This window comes from Equus przewalskii, chromosome 4 (genome assembly GCF_037783145.1).
Source record: "Equus przewalskii isolate Varuska chromosome 4, EquPr2, whole genome shotgun sequence".
NCBI lineage: Eukaryota > Metazoa > Chordata > Mammalia > Perissodactyla > Equidae > Equus > Equus przewalskii.
In genome coordinates this window covers 69,036,518-69,063,738 of record NC_091834.1, presented here as the reverse complement: position 1 = coordinate 69,063,738, position 27,221 = coordinate 69,036,518, and the positions used below count along the sequence as shown (strand labels likewise).

General features: G+C 37.9%; 1 protein-coding gene across 7 annotated transcripts in view; it reads left to right on the top strand.

The window, feature by feature from the left end:
- Positions 1-27,221, top strand: part of IMMP2L (inner mitochondrial membrane peptidase subunit 2) — an 848,424-nt gene that overhangs the window by 592,646 nt on the left and 228,557 nt on the right. The window lies entirely within an intron of this gene.

The following is a 27,221-nucleotide window of genomic DNA, read 5'->3' as shown; positions in this document are numbered from 1 at the left end:
TAGTCTGGTGGAGAGAAAAAAAAGGCAACAAAGCAATACGATGCCACAAGAGAAGTGCCACTATGGGGATGTGGCAAAGGCCCTGGAGCTTAGGAAGGGGGACGTCTGGTCGCCCTGAGGAGCTGGGCTGTGTTGGGGACAGTTCTGGGTGAGGTTTGTGAGGAGAAGGAGATCTGCAGCCTCTTCCCTAATCGCGAAAGTAATACGGCTTAGTGTGGAAAGTTCAGACAACACCGGAGCTTACGGAGAAAAAGGGAAAGTCTCCTTCTCTCTGACCTCCAGTCACACTCCTGGAGATATATCTGGTTTTCATCCTTCTAATCTATGTCTCCTTGTAGGAGATTGAAAGGATTGGAAAAATATTTATTTTGTGGCAGTTTTTTCCTTGAATATTCCATAAAGAAAGAAATATACTTGAGATATATGCATAAGGACTTATGTTTCCACATGTGTATGTTATTCAGGTATACCTAGTTACACTAGCATACTCTTTTACCTATGCTAGAGACGTCATTGTCTAGACCTATGCTGGACCTATGTAGACCTATACTAGAGATGTTATTGGGTAGCAATAATACGTGATCTAGACAAAACCATCTATAGGAAATTAAAGGCCAGAACATGAAAGACAATATTAAATAATGTCCTCATTAATTAATATTCTTTATATTAAACTTACTCTATCTAAAAGGAAGTACTAGAACCATCATATCCTCTCTAGGTAGTCCACGGACTGAAATAACTGAGGTGCTTCAGGTAGGAAACCCATTGGCTTCACTTAATTAGGCAAATTGATAGACAATAGGATACTAGCAGGAAGCCCTGATCTGGCTCCATCCTTGTCCACATCTCCTTGCTTCTCTATGAGAGATGGCAGGCAGTTTCTAATTCTAACACTTCTCACTAAGCTCTTTTTTTCTCTTCATGGGCTGGCTTTGGGACTTTGCTCCTCAGTTCTGACATGAGCCTCGCCCTGCTCTCCCACAACAGTTGTGGGAAGTGCTCTTTTGGAGTCTGATATTTCCTTGCAGGAAACACATCACATCTGGAGCTGGCAGGTGCATTAATGTATTAGCCTTCTTTGCTGCTGCCTTAATTATATTTCTTAGTAGTTTAACTTTCTAAAGTTGTGAACTCCAAGGTAAAACATATAGATATGCTAACTTTTATACAGTCCTTTGAACTAATTATTGATTTTTATTTTTTTCTCTGCTCACAGTAATGTAAGTCTGTCAAATATTTTGAAAAGACATATAAGTATAATTATCTCAGTAGGAAGCTAAAAAGATTGTCTTAAAATACCTTTTTAACTAAGCTTAAGAAGCATGCCAGAAAGATTCAAGAATATTTCAGCCTGAATAATTACTTAATAATTAAGGAACACATAGCTCTTCTATTTTTGTGCAATTTCTGTTAACCTTGTTTAAACTTAAAGTTGATCACTGTTTCTCTTGTAAAATGTTTGGAGGAAAAATATCATACAGGGACCAGATGTGTTTAAGGTATTTATTTAATTAGTTGTGGATGCTCTTAAATTTTTGTAAAATTTTATTGTATAAAAGTTTTTTTTAGATATCTAAGGACAATGCAGGGTAGCAAGATACAGTAGAAAGAGGGTTACACTTGGAATAAGATGACACAACATTCAATCTCAGCTCTGTTTCTTACAAGCTGTGTGACCTTGGGAAAGCTATTGACTTCTCTGAGTTTTGATTTTTTTTAATCTCTCCATTTTCAGGGTCATTTTGAAAACCAAATAGGATAAAGTAATGTATGCACCAATCCTTTGTAAATTTTAACACACTATCAAAATTTAGTTTATTATTTGGGCCGGCCTCGGTGGTCTAGTGTTTAAGTTTAGCATTCTCTGATTCGGTGGCTGGGGTTCGGTTCCTGGGTGTGGACCTATACTGCTGTTAGCAGCCATGCTGTGCTGCCAGCCCACATACTAAAAAATAGAGAAATATTGGCAAGGGTGTTAGCTCAGGGCGAATCTTCCAAAGCAAAACAACCAAATTTAATGTATTATTAACTAATTTTCTGTGTGAAATAATGGTTATAATTCAGTTAGCACAGAGCTAATCAAGAGCTTAGCAGAATACCTAGCCCACTTTGCATTATCAATTTTTTTGGTCATTGTTGAAATGATTTGATTGTACTGCTGGCTTAAGATATAGCTCCATGTTTGTGACTGCTAAAGTTGGAAGAAAAACTCTTTGAAAACTTTTCATGCAAGTATTCAAATGCTGCCTACTGTCTCTTTGGGATCTTGACCTGCTTCCTCCTGCGCACTGTTACCTATTGGCAAGATGCTCCGCTTTTGGCTCTTTCTGATATTTGTTCCTTATTATATCTGTAGCAGGATCAGTATACTTTTTCTGTAAAAGGCTAGATAGTGAATAGTTTTGGCTTTGTGGGCCATACTGTCTCTGTCAAAAGTACTCTACTCTGATATTGTACCAAGAAAGCACTCTAAAAGATAGACAAAATGAATGTTCTAATAAAATTTTATTTATAAAAATGGGTGTTGGACTAGATTTGGCCCACAGGCCATAGTTTGCCAATCTTTGATCTGCATTATCTACTTTCATCCCCTTAACTTGGAAATCAATAGAAAATACACAGCTTATTTCTAGTCCCAGCCAATAGTTTAAATAGAAGAGAATAATTTGCCTAAAAGCCCTGGGTTCTTTTTTATCTATTGGTTGAGGCAGAGGGCAGTGGGAGAGAAAATATTGAGCTTCTGCTCTAAGTGAGATCTTTGCTGAATTGCTAGAAGCCACGTGGGTACACCCGGACAATGAAGATATTTGTCTTGAGCTGGATGGGGAAGAGCTTTCATACTATAAGAACCCCGCAGAGCATCTTCACTGGGGAGCAGCCACAGTGCTTATAAAAGAGTAGAATAAATTTCACTTCCCTTTCTTTTTAATACAAAAGGAATAACTCTGCAGTTGGGAAAATTCTGTATCAGAATATTACCCCATGCTATTTATAGCTCCTCTTATAAGCCCAACATTAGAACTTCAGTGATCTTTTGGCTGTTATTTTAGCCCAATCTGCCTATGCTGGACCAAACCAATAGTACAGAGAAGGAGCTAATCACCTAGGAGATCTATTTTTTTAAAGTAATTTAGTTCCTCAATTAATTTCATTGTTTTATAGAAAATATTAAAATGTTATCTAACTTGTTATGAGGAGTACCTATGTATATAATGGCATCTTAGCTAGGCACAGGGAGTAATTATTCTCATATTAAAAATGTTGATTTTTAAGCCAAAGTCTATGTTTGCAGTTTTATAAAATTGGAAAATATTTTTTGACAGAAATGTTGATTGTAAATTGTTCATTAAAAAAAGTGTCTCCTGGTTTTTCCTGCAAAGTGATCCTGCATGAGAATCTAAATAGTTCACAGTAGCAGAACTAATAAGATTTTGAAATTGATCATCCTTGTAGTTGTGATTCAAATGAGAATTTGAGTGAAAATAATTAAATTTTTTTCATTATTATGGGGCTGAGAGTTGTTCATATTTTCTTTCAGAAGAGTAAATTGTGTGATGAAAGTTGTATATGTGGGGTATGATGAGCAGCAAGTCATTAACTTCAGGCTTCTGCAGCTGGACACCTGGGAACCAAGGAGATTTTCTACTTTGCTTATTACACAAATAAATTCTATTCCCTGACCATTACGTGATACCTGCTTTTAATACTCAGCCCAGAGTAGGCAGTGATAAACACTGCGTCCCATACCTCGGCACCTCTATGTGCATTGATACTTCCAAGGAAAATTTATGGAGTCTGGATTCAATTTTACATACATCAAAAAATAAATGACTATTTAATCTTTTACTATAACATGAAGAGGAGCAAGTAATACATACTGGAATGGAGTTTAGTAGGATGGAAAGCCAAACTGAAAGATTTTCTATTTGAGATGAAAGTACAATAAGCAGTAAGCTTTACAAAAGCATGGCATATGATAATAGAGGAGGAAACGGATGAATGGATTAGAATTTGGTATATGTATGGAAAAGTAAGGTGACCTTTAATGGATTTCTAGGGCCATCTTTGGGGGATTATGTAAATTGAGCTGAATTTTGAATCTAATACCACTATCATTAAAATCAAGAGAATGCTTACTGCATGATGGAAATTGAAATGACTCAACTTTATGTTTCTGAGCCCTAGAATTCTCACATGACTTTCAAAAAATAATGCTTTTTTATATTAAAACTTGCAACATCCTTTGCAAGACATGGAGGAAATCAGGGAGGATGTGATAATGAAACTTATATGAAAGTTTCACTTTTCACATTTCCTGCAATGTATGAAAATTTTACTGTGGTGATTGACCCAGCAATGAATGTTAAGGTCATTTTAGTCTTTGCTGATATGAAAGGTGAAAAGATATTTCTTGTTATTGTTTTCTTTTTTTTTTTTCTTTTTCTGCTTTATTTCCCAAACCCCCCTGATACATAGTTGTATATCTTAATTGCAGGTCCTTCTAGTTGTGGGATTATTGTTTTCATTTATTTTATTTTTATTGCTAATAAGAATAAATATTTTATACATTTATTAACTTTTTATTTTCTAAGAACTGTCTATTCCAGAATTGCCCATTTTTAAATGGTACTGAATGTTTTCTTCTCAGTTTGAATATATTATGTGTGTTAACCCTGTGTCATATTTAGATCATGCATATTTCCAGTTTGTGATTTGCCTCTTATTTTTTTAATTTTTTTTGCTGAGGAAGATTCACACTGGGCTAACATCTGTTGCCAATCTTTCTCTTTTTGCTTGAAGAAGATTTGCCCTGAGCTAACATCTGTGCTAATCCTCCTCTATTTTATATCTGGATCACCACCCAGCATGGCTGCCAATGAATGGTAAAGGTCCATACAGAGGAACCAAACCTGGGCTGCCAAAGCAGAGCATGCCAAACTTAACCACTAGGCCATGGGGCCGGCCCCGTGAGTTGCCTTTAGTTTAATTCATTCTCATAGATATTTAAGGAAGTAAGTTTTTTTAAAGACATTTAATCTTATTTTTCTTGGTTAAAGGTCCATGAAGTAGAACTTTAGAAATTGAATTTTTTGACATAACTTTTATACATTCATCTATTGTGAGGTAATTCTAATCTATGAGTGTTACAAATACAGAGAAATGGGATTTGCTATAGAATTTGTAACATTTTCCTCAATGTTTTAAAGCTATAAAAATCTAGAAATACTTTATTGTAGAAGACCATATAAATGTGTACGTACATTCTATTCTATAGGCAACATAGGTACCACATGGAGAGTGGCATTGTTCTAGTAGAGTGTTTCTCAAAGTGTGATCTCCAGACTGCAGCATCCGTATCACCTGGGAACTTGTTAGAAGTGCAAATTCTCAATTCCCACTCCCACCAGACTGAATCAGAAGCTCCTGGGCTAGGGCCCAGCAATCTATGTTTTCTTCCTCTTCTTCTTTTTTTTTTTTTTGAGGAAGATTAGCCCTGAGCTAACATCTGCTGCCAATCCTCCTCTTTTTGCTGAGGAAGACTGGCCCTGAGCTAACATCTGTGCCCATCTTCCTCTACTTTATATTTGGGACACCTGCCACAGCATGGCTTGACAAGCATTGGGTCGGTCCGCACCTGGGATCTTAACTGGCAAACCCTGGGCCACCAAATCGGAACATGTGAACTTAACTGCTGTGCCACCGGGCTGGCCCCCAGCAATCTATATTTTAATAAGCCCTCCAGGTGGTTCTGATGCAAGATGAAATTTGAGAAAATGTTCTAGTATTAGGTCTCTCACCAATTAAATTGTTTGAACTTGAGATGAGTGGTTTAACCTATTTAGGCCTTGGTCCAATCAGGTATAAAATGCCGCTATCTTCCTACAAGACAGGTAGTAACATTTTAGATCACAAATCTCAAGGTCTTCTTCAAGCTGGCTGCCACGTCTTCTCTGCCTAAGCTTAAACTTCCAATGTTGGGATTTGGATTGGGAATTTTTGGTGGGAAAATATACACAGTGGTGCCATGCCCCCCAACCCCCCATTCCCTTTGGCTACTTTAATGAAAGTATCAGATCCTGACTACTACTTACACTTTATTTCTTTAAGAGTTCATTCCCACTTACTTTGTAATCTCCGCCCCCCTTGTGATCTCACACTTTTAGGAAAATGGAACGCATCTCACAATAAATTTGAGGACCCTTGGATGAAATGATTTCCAACATGGCTTCCAGCTCTTAAATTCTATGACAGTTATTTATCCTGTAAAAAAGAGGGAAACCATCAGTACATAAATTTTTGTAGAAGAATTAGCACCAGGAAGGATGTTTTCCCATTCCAGGGTGGAGGGGTGGATCCCACTGCTGGGTCATTCCCTACAGCTGCTGCTGCTTCACCGTGAGGCATCTCAGACATTGACCTCGGAGGTTTCCCAAAAGGAGAGAGCACAAGAGGCAAGGAAGGGAGGACTTTCCCTCATGGTGCCCAGGAAGACAGGTTCCCAGGCCTTCATTATTTCCTCCCTGGATTACTGTGGCTGTATCCTAACTGATTGCCCTTTCTTACTTTTCCAATCCATCCTCCACCCTTCCACAAGGATGATATATATATATATATATATATATATATATATATATATTTTTTTTTTTTTTTTTTTGAGGAAGATTGGCCCTGAGCTAACATCTGCTGCCAGTCCTCCTCTTGTCTGCTGAGGAAGACTGGCTCTGAGCTAACATCCATGCCCATCTTCCTCCACTTTATATGTGGGATGCCTGCCACAGCATGGCTTTTGCCAAGCGGTGCCATGTTCGTACCTGGGATCTGAACCTGCGAACCCCAGGCCGCCAAAGCGGAACATGCGAACTTAACTGCTGCACCACCGGGCTGGCCCCAAGGATGATATTTTTTAAATGTTAAATTCATAATGCCTCCACACTCAGGAGTACGGCATGTGCGGCCCCTCATGATCTGGCTCCTGAGTGTCCTCTCCAGCTGTATTCTCTACACTGTGTACTAGTCACATTGAGAATTTGGCAGTTATGAACCCTTTCACGTACATTGCCTTTGCAGGAAGCTCCCTTCCTTTTGTCTTGTTCCTTTTGTTTTGTTTTTGCTTGGCTAACTCTTACTTTGCAATTCTGTTTCTGGGAATTTGTGTGGTAGATAGACTTGCACATGAATGCAAAGAAGTATGCCCTAGAGAGTTAGCTGCAGCATTGTTGAAACCTTCTAAATGTACATCACTACAGTTAAGGACATTATGGTACATTGATAAAATAAAACACTCTGGAACAATGAAGAAGAAAAGGATAGCTTTATATGTATACACACACGCAAATACTCCTATAAGCTTGTATATGAGTAAACTATCAGATATCAGATCCTGACCACCACTTCAACTCCAATCATTTTTCTAGAAGTTCACTCTTACTTTCTTCACAATCTAACCTGGTAAGTAGATACTAGTTAATGTATAGCTTTAGCCTTTAGAAAAGGGAACTGGAGGGTTTGAGAGTCAGGAGTGTGAGGGAGATTTTTCACTGTATACCCTTTAATATTGTTGGATTTTACTTTGAGAAAGGAATATCTGTCTCTCTTTTTTGAACACACACACATATGTGTATTATATGTATAGATATATACATAAGTATGCACACATATATGTGAATGTGTGTGTGTGTGCATGCCTGTGTGTGTAAACCAAAGATTTAGTTCAGGTATCTTTCTTTAAAACCTTCTGGGATTGGGATTAGATCTATGGCTCCAGAGTATACTATGTTTACTCTGTCATAACTTTTACCACTCATGGTAGGCAGTTTTTCACTTTCATTTTATTGCCCCTCCCTCTCCGCTTTACACTCTTGCACACGCATACACACTGTATGTTAGAGCTATATTGTCCCAGACTAAAAAAATACTTTCGTGCTTCTCTATATATGCTCATGTTTTATCCTGTGCATGGCAGAACCTTCTCCATCCCCCATCCATTTAACAAAATCCCGTATCCTTACCCTGACAGAAATGATTATCCTCTTCTCTGTTTCCATAGCACTTTATTGATCCTACAGGTGTAAAATCCATCTAATTGTATTAGAGCCAGTTGTACATGCATCTCTCTATCTGTGAGCTCCCTGAAGTCAAGGGCAGCGACTCATTTCTGGAGCCCAGCATCTGGCACAGTCCTGTCTTATGACATCTAGCATATTGATAGTGTGCTCAATAAGTATTTGTCAAATTTAATGACTGCCGAAAGCTCTGTGCAATATTTATAAAAATTCAATCCTGAATATCACTCTGTGAAATGATTCTATTTATTTTGGAAATATTTCAACTTAGTCCAATTAGTATCAATCCCAACTCCTTATCTTTAAAAAGGTAAACTCTCTAATTTGCTGAACATTAGTTTTTCACGTCGCTGAAGGTTAAGGAAAGCAAGTGGTGAAGAACAGGAGTCGCAGCCATCTGTTTTCTTTTACTCGCTCCAGGGGCGTAGATGCTGCAGGGATTGTCCCCATAGCAAAGGGGATGAGGATCTGCTGGCTCATTATTGAAAAGGCTTAAATGGGCCCTGTGTCAGTCGGCTTAGGCTAACAATCTGTGATAACAAACTACCTCCAAATCCCAACGGTTTATGGTAATAGAGGCTTGTTTCTCACTCTATTATAGGCTTGCCATGGGTTGCATGAATGTCTGCTCCGTGTTTTCTTCCCTCTGGGACTCAGGCTGACAGGGTAGTAATAGTTGCAGGGGAGATGGGAAAGGAAGCATCGTGGAACCATGGGATGGATCTTAAGGATTCTCTTGAGAAGAGGCACATATCATTTCCAATCACGTGTCATTGGCAAAACAAGTCATGTGGACAAGCCTGATATCAACAGGGTGGGCATATACAACTCTCCCTCAGGGATGGGGAGCGAATATTTTGAACAATAATACACCCTATCAAAAGTCTCTTTTAGAGCTGTTCTCTTGAAAATAAATTAGTTTTGCTCTTGCATCAATGTGCTTATTCAACACATGATTGGGCTTGTACCACAAACGGAGCATAATGGGGGAGGGGATGAGATTAAGTCAGAGACTCTCTTTTCAAGGAACTATCAGAAGGGCCTAAAATACATATGATACTTCCCTGCACAGTGGTCAGGTTGCTATGCAAGAGAGAGCACTTGGAGAAGGGAAAACTGGAGGCAGGATAGTATGAAATTGTATGCATTAGCTACTGATATCTGAATTAATTTTGCATTATTATATTTTAATCTCACATGTAAAGGTGTACTGTTTGAGGATTAATCACATCTATTTGCCCTTTAATTCTTGTCATCATTTCAGAAATTTTATGATACACATATATATAATTGTTTAATAAATAAATATTTGCCTTGTGATGGTAAAGCAATAACACTGATCAAAATAGCTGGTGTTACTTTATTAGTCATACTCCTTGGATATTGGATGTGTACAATAGTATCCAGAAGTGTTACAAAATCCACCGAAGATTATCTTTTTGTAGTATTTTTTAGCCTTCTGCCTATTTATTTAATTTTCTGTTGATTTATTTCTTGTTTTATGTATCTATCATTTTATTTTTGAAGAATAAAGATCTGCTCATGCCCCATGAGAACCTTGGACTTCCTGGCTTGGGAATTACTTTCTGTCTACCCGCTGAATACGTGGTGTTGCTGCCCTAAGCTGTCAGTGTTTTTCTGTTGGTAGATTATTACTCGTCCATTGCCTTTTAAATATATATTCAGAAGGATCATATTTTAAGAAAGGATTAAGTATTTCAAGGGAGAAAAATCATTCTGCTGTTTCTAAAGCGTACACAGCTGTTAAACTTTAATTAAACAGGTTTGTAGGAGAGGGGACTGGAGACCAAGTTCATAAAACCAGACAGATATGCTTTGTAAATGAAGAATAAAGCTAATTAAGCCAAGCATAGCAGCTTAATATTAATTTTTAAAACACTTCCAGGGTTTTTGTTGTAAATCTTGACACTGCCATTGCGCATTTCTTAATGAGTTGTTCTACATTTTAAGTTCAGGATTTGGATGTCAAGGATCCCTAGTCAGTTGGAAAATTATAAGATCTTCTCACATTATGTTAATATTGCAAGAAACTTAACTCTTGAATGAAATGTAATTCATCGATGAAAATAAATAGTGAATTTTTACTTTGGAAATACAATTTGTTATGTAAGCCACAATAGTAATCTAGAGCAACCCACTGGCTTTTCAAAAATTATTTGATTTTGAACAGATTCTGTACACCAAAATGAGACTAATAAAACAGATTTAATATTCAGTTGTGGTGTTTTTGAGCTTATTCTTAAATCTTTTAACCAAGTTACAATTTAAAAAAAATGATTAAAGGATAGCTATGCCATTTTAAACAAAAATTGAGCTCAATAGTGCACTCATAATTCTCTTTAGGAGAAGGAACAAAAAAGCCTAGTGAATTAGAATTTGTTGCCACACTGCCAGACCCTAAGAAACTTGCAGATACATTCAGTTATTGAATTGAGCTCATGATTTTCCTTTGTGTTTTATTGTGCATGGACTCTGTGAAGGAACATTTTAAGACTTAGATTTTATCTTCTCGATAGGGAAGGCATACAGAAAAAACTTTAAAAGCATAAAGGTGTTTAAATTAAGCCTGCTGGGAATGAATGCAGTAAATAAAACCAAATTGTGATTTATTTAAATTATTCACAAGTTTAAACCCCTTGTTTCTCATTCAACAATGTGTCCTGCGTTATTCTCTAAAATAGAATTATGAACCATAGACTAAGCATTGACTGTATGCTTAAAAGCATTAATGTAATTATAGGAATTTCCAAACCGTTATTTAATGATAACTGAAAAGATCTTGTTTTCTTCTGTTAAGCAAAAGGATCATAGGCACTGTTCACTTGTTCATTCAAAAGACCACCAAAGAATAAGAAGATATTTGAGACCATTAGTAATTTTTCTAGATGGTCACAAAGCTGCAAATAAGTGAAGATTTAGAGACAAATTATGCTGAGCAATGTAAATTGTAGGGCATGTTGTTTTGTGATGCTTCAGTTGATATATTGTGTAGCCATAACACTGTCATCACCAGAAGATCCCTGAAAATAGGGTTTTCTCCCAATAGGTTTCTGGATAAAATGAAATGTTTTACTTACGCTGGAGTTGAGAAATGCACAAACTACTCTTCTGAGAGATGCATTCAACCTAAAAAGGTGCCAGTACTCCGTGTTCTGATTTCCATTTTAGAGACAGTATTATCAGTGCTTATGCTGAACAGAACTCTCCATAGCAGCGATTTCCTCTGTCATTCTGCGTGAATGTCAACAGTGATGACTGGTCCCCTAGGTGTTTTATCAGGCCGGCTTCCTTCATGCAGCACACTGTTAGCATGTGATGTGTAATGATTAAAACACTACTTATAAGCATATTAGTCATGAAGACTTTCTAAGTTCTTTTATTTTTTCCCTGACCCATCTGGTCATCTAAATATGGTCTTGTGATTTTTCTTTCTCATGACCCCTGAGGCATTTCCTGATAGTCAGGTAAGTTCCTCCAGGATGTCAGGCTTCTGTTGGAAGCCTGCTGCGTGGGTCAGCACATCTAAAGATGTTTGTTGTCTTCGTTTAATTACTTATTTACTAAAATAGAGTGATATACTTGCACAACTGTATCATAGAACTTCAAAGATAAAGTTCAGTTCACTCATGTCATAGATGAGGAAATTGAGAACCGAAAATTTATGTGACTTGCCCAAGTTTACATAGCTAGCTAATAAACTAAAACAGCTTCCTCAACCCTTAGTCTAGCTTGATCAGATGATACTCACTGGGAACTTATAAACCTCACTGCAATTATCTTTCATTCTATTGGGTGGGTGGAGGTTGTGTTGTCGGTGTCCTGGGTTCTTGTTGTCCCCCAGGATAGACATCAAGAGAGACAATGAGCAAGAGTGAGATGATAGAAAATTATTAGCTTGTACACAAGGGAGCCTATCACGAAAAGTGAAGAAGGGCGAGAGAGAAGGGGGCGAGGGGCTCCGTGAATAGCCACACTGCAGGGTTTTTATCAGGATAAGGTAGGGGCTGTGTCTTCCATTGTGGCATGTAGAGGTAGGGTTGTGCTTGTGCTTGTGTTGACTCGTAGCATGCTACTACATGTGACGCATGTACCATTAGCATGCTTGCTCTCCACTCCTAGGTGTGATTTTTAGTATGGCAATGGGGCTAAGGCCAACTTCAGTGGACTCCTGGGTGCTAGGGTGCATGTGTAAGCCCGGGAAGGTCTGGAGGCTGCAGAATGTGGATCCTGGTGGCCTCTACCTGATTCTCTTAGCTGGCCAGTTGGTTATGGGCCTTATCTTGTTAGGTTAGGGGCCTTGCAGATGACCCTATCTCATTAGGCTGGTTCCTGTCTCAGTTGAATGAGATCTCTAAAGACCCTTTTATTCCTGAGATTGTATAATTTTGTGATTTCTAGTGCATAACCACTAACTATGCATATTTGAAATTTCATTTCTATTTGCCTACGTTATTAAATAAATATTTATGTTACTTTAACTTTTGTAATGATTACCCTACTCTGATATTTTTGAAATTAGATCTCCCATATTTCCAGATAAGGAGACTTTGGGCCAGTGGTGGACTTGTAATGTAGTACTGCTGTTTTGTGCACGTGAGTTTGTTATGTTAAGATCTGTTTCACCTTTCAACAAAATTCAGCAAATGGTTCTCATCTGTTGCGTGTCTGTGTCAGAACTCTCAGTGGTCTTTTCTGTGTTAGATCTCTTTTGCTGCACTCGTGCTTTGGCGTGTCACATGGCAGCTTTTCTAACCAAGCCTACTAGATCCACTTATTATTGGTACAGTGAGTACAGTGAGATGCCCACATTTTATTTACAGTTAACTGCTGTGCTGTGCCATAATGCCTGCTTATATGGCTGCTTATTGTGGGCATGCTTTTCTAGGGGATAGAGTAGAAGTCATTGGTCTCCCTTATGAGAGCTGTTGGTCAAGAAGGGGAGCTTGCTCACTGCTTCATGGTGTTGTCAACATTACTTTCCAGGTAGCTTAGGAAATCATGAGATCCTCAGGGCCTTAGGACAGGCTTTGTCCCACAGCACGAGGAGTCTCAGTACATTGCTTTTTTGACCCCTGTGTGCTAGCTTTATGATTTTGGAACCAACTGATTCCACTTTCTGCAATTTTGCGTTAGATCAGTGTTTTTCAAAACCTGGCCGGGGGACGGTCCCGTGGCCGAGTGGTTAAGTTTGCACACTCCGCTTCGGAGGCCTAGCATTCCCTGGTTCGGATCCTGGGCGTGGACATGGCACCGCCTATCAGGCCGTGCTGGGGCAGCATCCCACATAGCACAGCTAGAAGGACCTACAACTAGAATACACAACTATGTACTGGGGGGCTCTGGGGAGAAGAAGAAGAACAAAAAAAAGAAGAAGATTTGTGACAGATGTTAACTCAGGTGCCAATCTGAAAAAAACCTGGCTGAACGTGGAATCTCTTGGGACACTTTTGAAAACACAAATTCCTGGAAGTCACTTCAAATCAACTGAATTGGAAACATCCAGGAAGGGAGCCCAGGAATTTGCAATCTTGAAAAGCTTAACTGGGACACTTAAAAAAAATTGTCTGCCTCCCCGGCCAGGCCCATTAAATGCGAATTGATGCAGGTGATGCTAGGAGATCCAGCATTTAAAAAGCTCCACAGTGATTTTCATATGTAACTAGAGTTGAAAACCTCTGCTCAAAACTTTCTTCTACCTCTAGGGTTGAGCATTTTTGGCTTAGAGGATGTAGCAGTATAAGCTTTGCTTTTCAGAAGCAAATCAAGGAATCCCTGCCTGTCATTTGTATGTTCTTGAGTGAAGTGGTGTGGTAACCTCTGTGTCACTTGCGGAATCTGTACTATCCGAAGCTTAAATTTCATAGTGTATTTAGTCTTCCAGATAGATTCAAAGAAAGTAATTTGCATACAAAATGATCCAACATTCAGATCTTCATTCTATCTCACTCTCTGCTATCGCATCTTCTAGTAGGAACGGAATATTATTTTTTATGGATATTCTTCCTTTTAGGTGACCATTAGAAAAAAATCAATTTTCTTTTTAATCAAAACTCCATCATAGCTTACCTTACTCCAATGGGTAAGCCGCAATTGGTATACATAAATGAATTAGTTCTAGAGGGACTGATTGGATTTCCCGTTGTTACATTTAGACAAAGGTGTTTATTGGAAGCATATTTTCAGTAACGATGTCCTTCCTGTCTTCATTTCCAAGTAAGTCTGGCTCAGAAAATGCTGTCACAGAACACTTATCCCTGATCCCTTAATCGAATTGCTTTTATTATGAAATGTCTGCCTACCCAACTAGACTGAATTCCTCAGCCAGGAAGTGTTTTGAGCCCACTGTTTTATACTCTTTCCTCCCAACTAGCACCTAGCATAATGCTGACCACAGATTAGTATATTGGTATGCCATAAATGTGTGTTGAATCATGTATTGATAACTCGGACTACATTTTAAAGAGAATAAATCTTGTTAAACTGGCATCTACTTAATAGATGATGCATGGAATTTAGGAGACCAGAAGCCAGGAAGAGCTGAACTGTTATGCATAAGAGACAAAAACAAATACAGAGTGAGGCCTGGGAGGGGAGGGCATGAGGAGCAGGAACGGGAGAGGGAAAGGGTCAAGGGTGCCGGTGGGATAAAGAGGGCTACTCAGATGACAGGAGGCCAAGTTTTCCAATAAACTTTTTAAAAGTCAAGTGCTTAGTGTATGTGGATTTCTTGTAGAAACAATCAGGGGTTTTGTATGCATCCTGTTGGCACAGTTGAAACTTAGACAAGATTCACTGAAGGAGGATCCAGAGGCTGAGGGACTATGAGAGCACAAAAAGTCTCTTCTCTCAGGACGTGGGGTAAAGTATAAAATGGGTTTTGTGTTCCACAAATGAGAAATTGGTGGTATGAGCCACCTGTAAACTGCCTTTGGAAAGTATAATGAGTCTAAAAGTGAACTCCTTCTTCTTCCCATTCTTATCCCCTGTTGAATGAGGTCAACTCAAATGATACTGCCATCTTGTAATTCCAAAATGGTCCAATATGAGCAATTGCATGACATTTTGGTTAGAATGACTACAATCATTTAACAGAGACTCTTGCCATTAAGTCTCAGAGCTGTGAGTCACTCCTAGAATTTAGAGTACACTGAGCCTGTCCTCAGATATGTAAGCTGTTTCACCTGGAGTCCCCTACTCTGTGTCTCTTCCCCCCTAAACTGCAGACGGTGTGCACATGAGCCCTGTGGCCACTCCTCTTAATAACAACATTCACACCCTGTGGCAGGACCTTTATCATACATGTCATTTCTTACTGTCTTTGCTTTTTGTGTTTGTTTTTATCCTTAATTAGGAACAGAAATATGAAGAGAGAGAATAGACTTTCTTCTTATCGAAACAGATCCTCTGGGGCTAGGGTTAGCCTTACACATGGAGTAAGACTTGAGGAAAACGTCTCTTGAACTGACAGTTATACAGCCTGGAATTTTAGCATCAAAGATCGAAAGTGCAGAGCAAGGCTGAAGACTTTTTAAAAAATCTTCATGAGTCCTGTGTTAAAGGAGCACATGCTTTTTATAATAGTATTATATAATTTCTCTCTTCTAATATCATAAGAAGACTTAATTCAACAAATTCTCTGCTCTGCATCTACTGTATTCAAAGACAAGTGCTTGCGAGTAGAGAGAGGAATACGTGGGGAATTTCTTTAAAGGAGGTGGAAATTATTCAAAGAAACCTCATGGACTTGTCACATCTTCCCTTGTGTTATCTGTCTGGGGCACTTCTAGACATTTCATCTCTGTTCCACATGATGTGAGCCAGAGAACCCATTGTTTGATCAGTGCGTCTTTACCCCCCTCCAATCTATGGGCATCTGGCTATGCTCAAGTGCAGTGCAGGTGTATCTCCACAAAGCTCCTTCTCCAAGTCTTGCTCTACGTCACACACCATAATGAAGGAACAGTGCTTTCAAGTGTGTTGAATACTTAACTGTACATGATAAAGTTAATACAGCTGTCATTTCCACACACTTCTTATTTGTGATTATGTTTCTAGTAAGCAGAGTAACAGCAATCTTGAAAACCCTGTGGCAAAACTGGAGAGCTCTTCCCTGATGTAATATTCTGAAATAACATTTCCATGGTTTCCCCTCATTACTGAGGGCACGCATAGTAATATATCATGGTAGAAAATTCTACTGCATTCTCCAGAAAAGCAACATGAAATTTTTTACGCTATTCTTTCAATTATCTCTTTCATCCTCACATTATAATTCTGAGGTTAGATTCATATAGGGAGGATCACAGTATTAACAGTATGTGTATAAGGAGGATGTAGGTGACATATCCTCCCAGTTTTACTAGGGCAAAAATATCAAATATTTTCTAAAATATCATCTGAAAAAGTAAAAACTATTCTACACACTCAAAATAAATTCTTAGGCAGCAATTTCAGAAAGAGCTTCAGCAAGTAAAACTTTTAATGTGTTTCATCCATTTATTCATTCATTCTGGAAATAGTGAGCCTTACTGTGTAACTGGTGTTATTCTAGGCAATGTGGATAAATTGCTAAAAGTCCCTACTCTCATGAGACTGTATGCAACTACGGTGTAAGGAGGTGGGGGATGGGATATAAAGACAGACTACACACAAGTAAATAAATAAATGATAGTGGTAGGTGCTATGAAGAAAATAGAAGAGGATGTGATGATATCCACTGACTGAGTTCAGTGGAGTAGGAGTTTTGAGGGTTTGAGTAGTCAGGGAAGGTGGCCCAGACCTGATTAATAGAAAAGAGTGGTCCTGTGAAGATACAGGGTCTGTGTATTCAAAGTAGAGGGAATAGCAAGACTTTAAGGTGCTAATGAGCTTGACATGTATGAAAAAGGGGAAGAAGGGTCATCTGGTAGAGTATGAAGTGGAGAGTAGTTAGTGGAAGATGAGGCCAGAGAGGGAGGTCAGGTTAGACCACATAAAACCTGTGGGCCATGGCAGAGCTTAGATTTTATTTTAAGTGAGATAGGAAGCCACTAAAGTGTTTGAAGCAAGGGAGTGACATGATCTGATTTATATGTTTAAATGATCATGATGTTGGTGTGTATCAGACTGTAATAAGAGATGAGAATAGTAGCAGGAAGCTAGGTAGTGGGCTTGGGGCGCTATAATAATCCAAACAAGAGATGATGGTGACTTCGATTAGGGTGATAGAATGGAAATGGAAAGGAATTGCCATGGAAGGAGGATGGATATGTTTTAAAGATGAAGTTAAAAGACTTGCTGAGGAGTAGATAAAGGGGCTGAGGGAAAGAGAGGGATCAAAGCTGAACAATTAGGTACATGGTAGGAATGTTTACTGAGAAGGGTAGACGGGATGGAGGGGAGAACAAGTTAGTCAGGAATAAGGGTCAATGGGAATGAGATATGGATTACCTGAACACTATACTCAATTCAGAAGGGTTACTTTTGCGGCTGCCAATAACATCCCTTTTTAGGGGTTAGTAACATCCTTCATTTCAGTATGTTTAAGGCCAGGGAAATCCCTGATGCTCTTCTTTGTCCCCATGGAAACATTTGGAACATTCCTGTAAAGTGTATAGAATGAAGTAAAGGGTGTTTCTTATGCATCTCCAATCCAGGGCTCTCATGCCGGTCCTGATGCTCTACATTCCATCATTTGCCTCCCTGTCTAAGCTCTCCCTAAGTATATACTTACCCCCAACCTCTGTCCTTCCCTGGACCATTATAACTCTTTTTTCTGTCCCTTACCCCCAGAAAAATTGTATATTACATTCATTAGATATCAGATACCTATACTCTTTAAGGCCCTAAGGGGATATTTTGATATCACACAATTTATATTTCAACTATTATATATTGATTATTTTTATGAATAGCAATACACTTGGCACTAAAGAAGAAATTTTAACTTGTATAAGCATAGCTGTTGCTCTTCCTGAACTTCGAGTATAATTGAAGATATAAAACACATTCATACGTATGAAATAACTAAATAATAATACTAGATAATTGAGCTTTGTGGAAACCACAGAGCTGAGTTTATTATCTAGCATATTATGATTACTTACTTCAGTGTGGTTATAGTGCTGTGATGGCAATTCTGATTTCTTCTTATGACTTCAAACTCTACGAGTAATGCAAATTATTATTGTGATGATTAAGTGCATGGGGTCTTATGTCGTAGTTTAAACCCTTACTGTGCCACTTCCTGTGACCTTGGGCAAGTTTCTTAATGCTTCCAAACCTCACTATCCTCCTTAGTAAAACGGGAATAGTAATATAACCTACCTATATGGTTATTGTGACAAATATAGTTGAAAAAATTGTCTGATACATGGTAAGAACTCAGTAGGCATTTGCTCTCCTCCTCCTTCCCATTATCCTTTTCATTTGCTGGCATGAGTGGTGTAAACAATGAGAATTTCCAGGTATAGCCTGCCTGAGGATGGATCAATCCCTGGAGCAACCAGAGCTGGAGGAAAAAAGATGGTAAACAAAGATTTACTGATGACTAAGACCACACTACAAGGGAAGGAGGGTGACTCTGGGGGAAGAAAGTAAAAAAATCAGGAGACAATGAAGAATATGGTTGGTAGAGAAGCTGGTCACCATCCTTCCAAATAATTGCAGCAGAGAGGAAAAGGAAGTAAAGGTTTCAGCACAATGGTGAAGTTGTGTTGTGGTACCATGTTGAAGCACCTATTAACTAGGTATTGACTTGCTGAGGTTTCTGATTTACGCTGTTCTGTCGTAAATGTAATGAAATGATTAAGAGCAGTATACTCGTTAGCTGCAGAACTGACTACTTCTGAGCTAAGACTAAATCTGCCTCCGAGACTGATAAATTTGTCTCCTGACAGACTAGTATTTAAGAGCGGTTATCTGCCTCCATCTACTACCTTCTTTTGTGGTCATTTTCTTATTATTGGGACCTAGAAGAAATTCACAATTCAATCATTTTATGACATTTCTCTTTGTAAATGGCACTTTCTCTGTCACTTCTTGATCAGTGAAGAATAAGACAGAATGTGAGTCATTCTTGATTTGTTAATGCAAAACCTTTTCGTTATTTAATCATTTTGAGACAGCATTGGGTAGTTATTTAGCTTTGAAGATTCTTATAAGTTCTGAGCCTGCTTAGACAGAAGATGTTGAGTAGCTTGTTGAATTATGCAAAGTTAGGTTCAAAAAGTCAATCTTGATTTACAGCTGTTGCTCAGTGCAGGCTCAGTGAAGCACATTATCTCCAAATAATACTCTACTTGTATAGAAACAGCCAGAGCAGAAAGAGACTTCATTCTATGTGATTAATGCACAAGTGCTTTATAAACTGGGAAGCACTCTACTGATATAAAATGGAACTCATGTGCAACATTTTTGTGACATGGGTGGACCTATCTCAAGGATAATGAGGAATTCCTGTTGGTGCCCAAGATTAAAGGGGGTCTTACTTTCTCAAGTGGGGGTAAATATCTTAGTGTTACTTAGTCCTCTACACTGCTTCACAGGTTTCCATATTTTGTTGATTATGATGATGAGAGCGATTTCGGTAGCCATTAAATCCTGTGAGCATTAAATGCCAACCATTGTAGCGACACAAGGAAGTATAAGATGCAGTCTTTAAGAATTTTCAAGATTTTGTTCTCCTTCCACTTTGATTCCCAATAGACAGATAGCTTTGCTAAGTCAAGGGACTCTGCAGAAACGGGACTGTATATATACTTATGCATCATGTTTGTTTCTGCTTTTTCTGGCTTGTAGCTGACATGCAGAATAACTTCGCCTCTGCCCCCACGTGAGGGAACTCTTCTGCTATTTCTTTTATAAGCGAAATTATAGACAGAGCTAGGTAGTGATCTCAATCAAGTGTTCAAAAGTACAAATTATAATATTGAAAGGGAGGAGAAAATTGCAGTCAGGGGGAGAACAGCAGTCAGAATCTATGGCTTTGCTTGATGCATATGTTTTGGAGCAGGACCCCAGCCAGTAGTATTACGTACGTAGGAGAGACAGAGGTACACTTTAATAGATCATCCAGCTCACAAGTGTGCTAGGGGTAGGGGCAGATAAGGAGAACTGAGACAGAGGTCTTGTGATGTGGATGTGGTCCATACAGAGATGGTTGCAGGCAGGTGGCAGGTAGGGGGATAGGCAAGTACAGAAGAGTTAGCTAAAGCAACAGAAAGGATCCCAACCATCAGTTAATTGCCTCTATTCTGCCCTTTCTGCCCTGGTTACTCTGGCTCAGGAATCAGAAGAGGCTGTGCTGCCTTGGTTTCTGAAGCTGAGAAGACCTGAGGAAGGCCGGATTCACTAAGTTTATAGAGCAAATACTGAGAGGTAGATAGTATCCTTATTATTATCTTAGAATGTGAAAATCAGAAATCCTCATAAGAATATCTCCAAAAGGCATCTGCTGGGAGTGTTAGTTATGCCATTGAAGTGCCTGTCTCTTCTTTCTGAATGTACCTCTTTTTGTATGCATTTGTGTGCATTCCTGTTGGATTCTCTGTCTCTTGTTTGTCTCTGTGAGGATCCAGCTTTCTCTTTCTCTCTGTAGGTGTGTACATCAAAGTTTTTTTTTTTGTCTTTCTCCATCAACTCCTGGTTTTCATTTGTCTTTTCTTTTATACTCTCTTCCTTAAGCAAACAATATACAAAACTGAAATATTATATATTTATAATATTTGTGTATAGATACACATACATATGCACATACATTTTTTATATTTTCAATAAAAAGTTTGCAAAACAAAAGAGTTAAACCCTTTTTTCCCCTGTTTTTAGAAAATATTAAAGTAAAATATTTCTTCTGTCTTCAGTTGATGCCCTCCCTAGCTATTTATCTGCTTTAAAGTTTTGGTTTGTTTTTTAATAGAGACAAGGAAAAGATAGTCTTCATTCTGGGTCATTACTTCTAGTAGGTCATGGTAAATATATTGTTTTAGTCAATCTGATTTATTTATTTCTGGCCCTGTTCTAAAAGGATTTGAGGTAGTATAAAAAAATAAGCATAATGCAAGAGAGGAAGCATATCAAGAAAAAGGGAAAATTAGGGTGGAGAAATGAGATCCTACAAAGTTGTCAAAGATGGCTCATTGATTTGGTTCAAGCTTCCTATAAGCCAAAAGTGAGAATTAAGCAAGATCACTGTTTTGCTTATAGAATGGTAGATAAGAAACCCCCCCCCCCCAAACTTAGAGGCTTAAAACAAGAGTGCGTAGTTTTCTATTACTGCTGTAATGAATTACCACAAACAGTTACTTAAATAACACAAATTTATTATCTTAAAGTTCTGGAGGTCAAGAGTCTCACATAGATCTTAGGCTAAAATCAAGGTGTTAGTGGGGCTGCATTTCTTTCTGGAGATTCTAGGAAAGAATCCGTTTCCTTGCCTTTTCCAGCTTCTAGAGGCTACCCACATTACTTGGCTCATGGTCCCTCCCCTCCATCTTCAAAGTCAGTGATGTTGCATCTCTCTGACCATTCTTCTGTGCTCATGTCTCCTTCTGATTCTCTTCTTCTGCCTCCCTCTTCCCTTTTTAGGGACCCTTATGATTACATTGGCCCACCTGGATAATCCAGGATAATCTCCCTATCTTGAGGTCAACTAATTAACAAATTTAATTCCATCTGCAACCTTAATTCCCCTTTGCCATATAACCTAACATATTCATAGACTCCAGGGAGCAGGATATCGACATCTTTGGGAGGCCATTATTATGCCTATCACACAAGAGTAACAATATTTATTCTGCTCATGTATCTGTAATTTGGGCAGAGCTTAGTGGGGACAGCTCATTTCTGTACCACCTGGCCTTAGCCAGCTTGGCTGGAAGGCTGGCGCTATAACCATCTGAGGGTTTTCTCACTCAAATATTTGGCAGTTGATGCTGGGAAGACTCAAAGAGCTGAGGCTGGAACAGTTGGCATTTCTTGAGCATCTCTGTCTATATCTATATGGTCTTTCCATGTGGTCTCTCCAGCATACTGGCTCAGGTAGCTGAACTTCTTATATATGTTGGCAAAGGTCTCCAAGGCATGCTGGGGAGGAGAGAAAGAGAAAGATAAACGGGTAGAAGCTGTGTTGCCTTTATATCCTAGTCTCCCAAATCATGCAGTATCACTTCTATTCCTTTCTATTCACTAGAACTGGGTCAGTGAAGTAGGGCATATTCAAGGGAGGGGAATTAGATTGATGGAGTGGCAAAGAATTTGCAGACATGTTTTAAAACCACCACAGTCACTTAAAAGATTTACAGTGTCCCCTGACCAGCTTTTCTTGGGGAAAACAAGTAAATAAATTCTTTTTCATGGGTCTCATAAAAGGACACTGGTGTGATGTAAAAGATGATGGCCTCACCACTATCCACTATCTGTACAAAAAAATGCAACGATAAAATTCATAGAGATGTTTATTAGAGCATTTCTAGGTGTTAGCACCAAAGTATATTTCAGCAAAAAAAGCAGCAAAAAACAATTCTACAAGTTGCTAAAACCTTTATTCCAAGTATGCAGGTCTCTAATGGACTAAAGAGAATCCAGGCAAAAACTTAAAGACTATAGAAAACTTAATGGACTATATAAACATCCTTCAACTGCTTCTCCATGAATATTATATTTTATGATAAAACATTTTAAAAGACTTCGGCATCAAAGAGATTAAGATTCTATTCCTTGATAAGAACCAGGAGTAAAAATAATCTTTGTGACTAGTTAAGGGCAGTTCTTTAGGTTTTTAAACTAGTTTAGTGTTTAGTTCTTAGATGAAATAAATAAACTATGATCCTCCTCATGTAGTCACCAATTTCAGACATCAATAAACACAGACCATTTTTTATGTATGGAAAAGGAAAGCATACCAACTTAAAAATGGTTGTTTTCAAGATTCAGTGTAACAGCCTTTTACCAGATGTAGATTTGTTACTCTTGGGCTCCCATCCTTGCACATAAAATGGTTCTACTAATTGACTTTTCATCATTAATATTTCTTTGCAGATGTTTAAATCTGATGTGATAGATTTTTTTTTAAATTTTGAAGTAGGAATAAAATGAATGAGATCAATTGTAGGAGATAAGTAAATTATTTCTTATACTATCTGTTCTTAAATCCTGTTTTACTAAGAGAGCAGTATATACTTTTATTGATTCTGACCCCTATTTTTGCCTTCTTTGTATTGTCTTCATTAATATTTTTTCCTCTCACAAATTGAGCACAGGATCATTCAATCACTTATACATTTAGCAATTAGTGTACACAAGTACTCTTTTCTTTGCAATTAAGTAATATAGAACACAGAATGTGAAATGAATAAAAGATAATTACATAGTGTACTTAATGGAAAGCCAAGTTAACGGGCTTTTTAATGTTCTTCTGTTTAAGTTTCCATACTTGATTAGTGTTATGTTTTCTTCCTACTGCTACCTAATAAAACAGGAAATTACAAAGAACTTCTGAAGGCCTGTCAAGTAATCTCCTATCATTTTACCTCAGTCAGTAGATCTACATGGAAATTGAACGTGGCGTCTATTCCAAAAGTGTATGGCAAAGTGGAACTAGGAGAATATTTGAGGGAGGGACCCTCTGAGGAGCTTGTTTTCACTTTTGAAGATAGCTCCTCATATACTCTTTATGCCTAGTCTGATGTCCTTGTGTAAGGCCAAATCTTTGAAGTCAGAGTTAGCCTACTAAAACCAAATATCCAAACATATGTACAACTGTTTATTCTCAGTTCACTCAACCTACTAAAAAATAACAGGGTTTACATCTTTGACTCTCTCTCTATAGAAAATAAAAACTGGTCTTCCTTTGCCCTTCTTTTTTAGCTCTGTTTCTTACCATCTTTTTTCCCCACATCTTGTGCCATGATTTGATTGTTTACCCTGGCAATGCAAGTTTTAAAAGATCACCTTTCCACTGCCGATTCCTCTCTTTTTCTCCTTCGTTACCATGTGTGGCCATAAATGATTAGATGTAGTTAAAATTTTTCAATTGTTCCTTTTGTTTTCTTTCTCTTACAGAAAATATCCTTAACCTTTTCTTGAAGGTTATCATATCATGTATAAAGATTGAGGGCAGTGTAGGGGTAGAGGCATAAACAAGAGCATTCCTTTAAATTAGTTAACCATCTGTATACCAATTCTAATTTGGAGTAATAATCATAACACACAGAGGCAGTAAGAAGTGAAACATACAACAACCATCTACATATTTTTCTCTAACTTGAGAATCCTATTCTCCAAGTAAGAACCTTATTATCCACTACTAATTTACATTATTAGAATATCCAATATGTAAGGTAAAATTATCCTGTGCAGTTCCCCACAGTGAGAGAAACATATGCTAAATCTGGTACCTGCAGCCAAGAGGGCCCGTGACTGACAAGAACGACGGGGCCCCTATATATCGTTTGTAGGACTCCTTTGGCAAAGATGCTGCTGTATTGGAACCTCCAGAGGCCTTCTAACAGCATGGAGATCCTTTCCCTGAGGATTAATATTGATCCTATCATATTAGGGGAGACATAATAATAAGTAAATCCTGATCCCTGTCCACATCATTTGATCTGGTTTCACCAGAAACCTCTTCTCAGTTTTGCTTTGATAAAGTAGATTGAAGAAGCATTTGGGAGAAAAAGGAACAGTTCTGTCCACATCCTCATTGGTCAAAACCTAGCTTCATGCTGATAAAGACTGGCTGTTCAAATAAAACAGTGTTCTTTTTTTTTTTTTCTGGTGAGGGAGATTGGCCCTGAGCTAACATCTGTGCCAACCTTTCTCTATTTTGTGTATGGGATGCCACCATAGCATAGCTTGATGAGTGGTACGTAGGTCCACGCCTGAGATCTGAACCCGCGAACTTGGGCCACCAAAGCAGAGCACATGAACTTAACTGCTATGCCACTGGGCCAGCCCAAAGTAGTGTTCTATGTGAAATCACAGAGTGAGGGAAAGAAAGTTCTAGATAGAAGACAGAATTTTAAATAATCCTGTGAACTGTTACTTTGTCACACATTAGATTCAGTTAAGAAAACTTGCCACCCGGTGATAAGGTGAGATGAATGCTACCTTAAAATCAGTGAGGAGGGTAGGCTTTTAATTCCCTTGTACATCTGTGCAGGACTACCCCTGGGCATGTGTGAAGCTGGCTTCTGTTGTCAATCACTAGAAATAAGGCTACAATGGGAAATAATCTATAGTACATTGGGATATAGTATTCTCGTTAACCGAAGATCTGGGAAATCAGTTTCAGTCTATCTCAAAGGAATGCTTAAATAAAGACTGTAACATTGTGGTGATAAGAAATGATGTTCTAATTAAAAAATGAGATCTTTTGAGTCATAATTTAGATCAAATTAACAATGTGTTGACAATATATTTCAGTTATTAACCAATAATGAACTGTGACCAAAATATTTATGTGAAAAGTATATTTGATAGGCTTTACTTAATGAAAAACTAATGCTTAAATCTGGTAGGCTTAGTGAATTATTTTTAAACAACCTAGTAATAAGAGTGTAGAATCTTCCTTAAAAGCAAAATGGTAGGAAAGTTTCCTTTGGAGTAAAATCCACAAGATTCAAGAGTTTGCTTTTTGTGAGTTGACTTTCCATTTTCTTTTTCTTTTAAGAGTTCCCCTTCTGTTTGTTTCTTTTTTCATAATATTAATGACACCAAATACATATGTCCTTTTCTTTATATAGAAAGATAATTTGCTGGGTAAGTAACCCCATCAAAGACGTTATTTTCATTCATTCTCAAAACAGTGAGTTGTAACAGGAAATTACATTTTTCCTGTATTTATGGTCAAGAGATATAAGTTTTCTCTAATAGTACAAGAATTACTTATTCTTGAGAAAAAAATGAAGAATAGTTATATTCATTATTTCTTCATCACTGAAAGTTGATGCATGATCAATAAATGACTCGCTCACCATTTTTCTTTTTCCTTACTGTAGCCAAATGACTAAAATTCAAAAGAGATGGTTACTGGTGGGGCAGTGTGTTTATGCCCACAGGCCTCGTCACCATAGCAACTACCCTCCCCCACCCCCAACTTGGCTTGCTTCTTCCCAAGTGGCGATGTGGAGATTTGGAATGGTGAAACTCTTTGAAACAGCTAATCTAATTGTTGACTGTGCCATGTGGTGGGGCAAATCAGAAAATCAGTCAGATAACACAAGTTTCCAACTTCTATCTTGTTACACATAAAATGAAGTTCCTGACAATCAATCTAATAAGAAAAACATTACATCCAGAATTTAGTGAAACACCAAATGGTTTGCTTCACATCTGAAGCAGCAGCGCAGCCTCATATTCTCACAGTGAGTGGTGCAAGAATTTTTCATAAGTCCTGCTGGAAGTATGTAAAATAAGACACAGTATTAGACCGAGATCTTTTTAATTTCTACAGTCCCCTCAGCCTAACCCAATCAATAGAGTCAGAGGGGAAAAAATAACATTTTAAAGCTTCAAACATTTATGAAGGGTTTTGAGTCATTTAATTTTTAAAGTCTTCTCCTAGGGATGTGAATTATGTCAAATGGATTTAGATGGTTCAAGTAAATTATCAAAAAAAAAAAAAAACTTTCAAGATGTGATACCAAATTGTAGCAAGCTCCAAATGGATTGGGGCCGTTACATCCTGTATATATGTTTCTAATGTTTATTTAAATGTAATTAATGACTTTAGCGTCTCTTTTGACTACCAAGGTCCTTTGGACCAAATATTTTAGACAATTGACAAACATCTTAGGATTTTTATATGCGAGGATCTTTGAAGGATATAAAGAACCAACATTGCATTTAAGCCTTAAGTTTGCATACTTTTTTACAGTTTACAAACATTAGCACATACTTTTTCTCCTGATCACTGGACCTTCCAGCAACCTCTTAAATAAGTAACAATTATTTCCACAATTTAATAAATGCTTCTAATTTCAAAGCAGAGTGGAATTATTATTTTCATAGCATCTGAACACTGTGAATGTTGTATGGGAGTGGTGGAAAATACTAACGGACTGAAGTTTATTCTTCTTTAACCAAAGAAAATACTGTGGCTCTTAATGTTTTTTTCTAGCTAATGAACCAAATCTATAATAAAGCTACAAGTTCCAG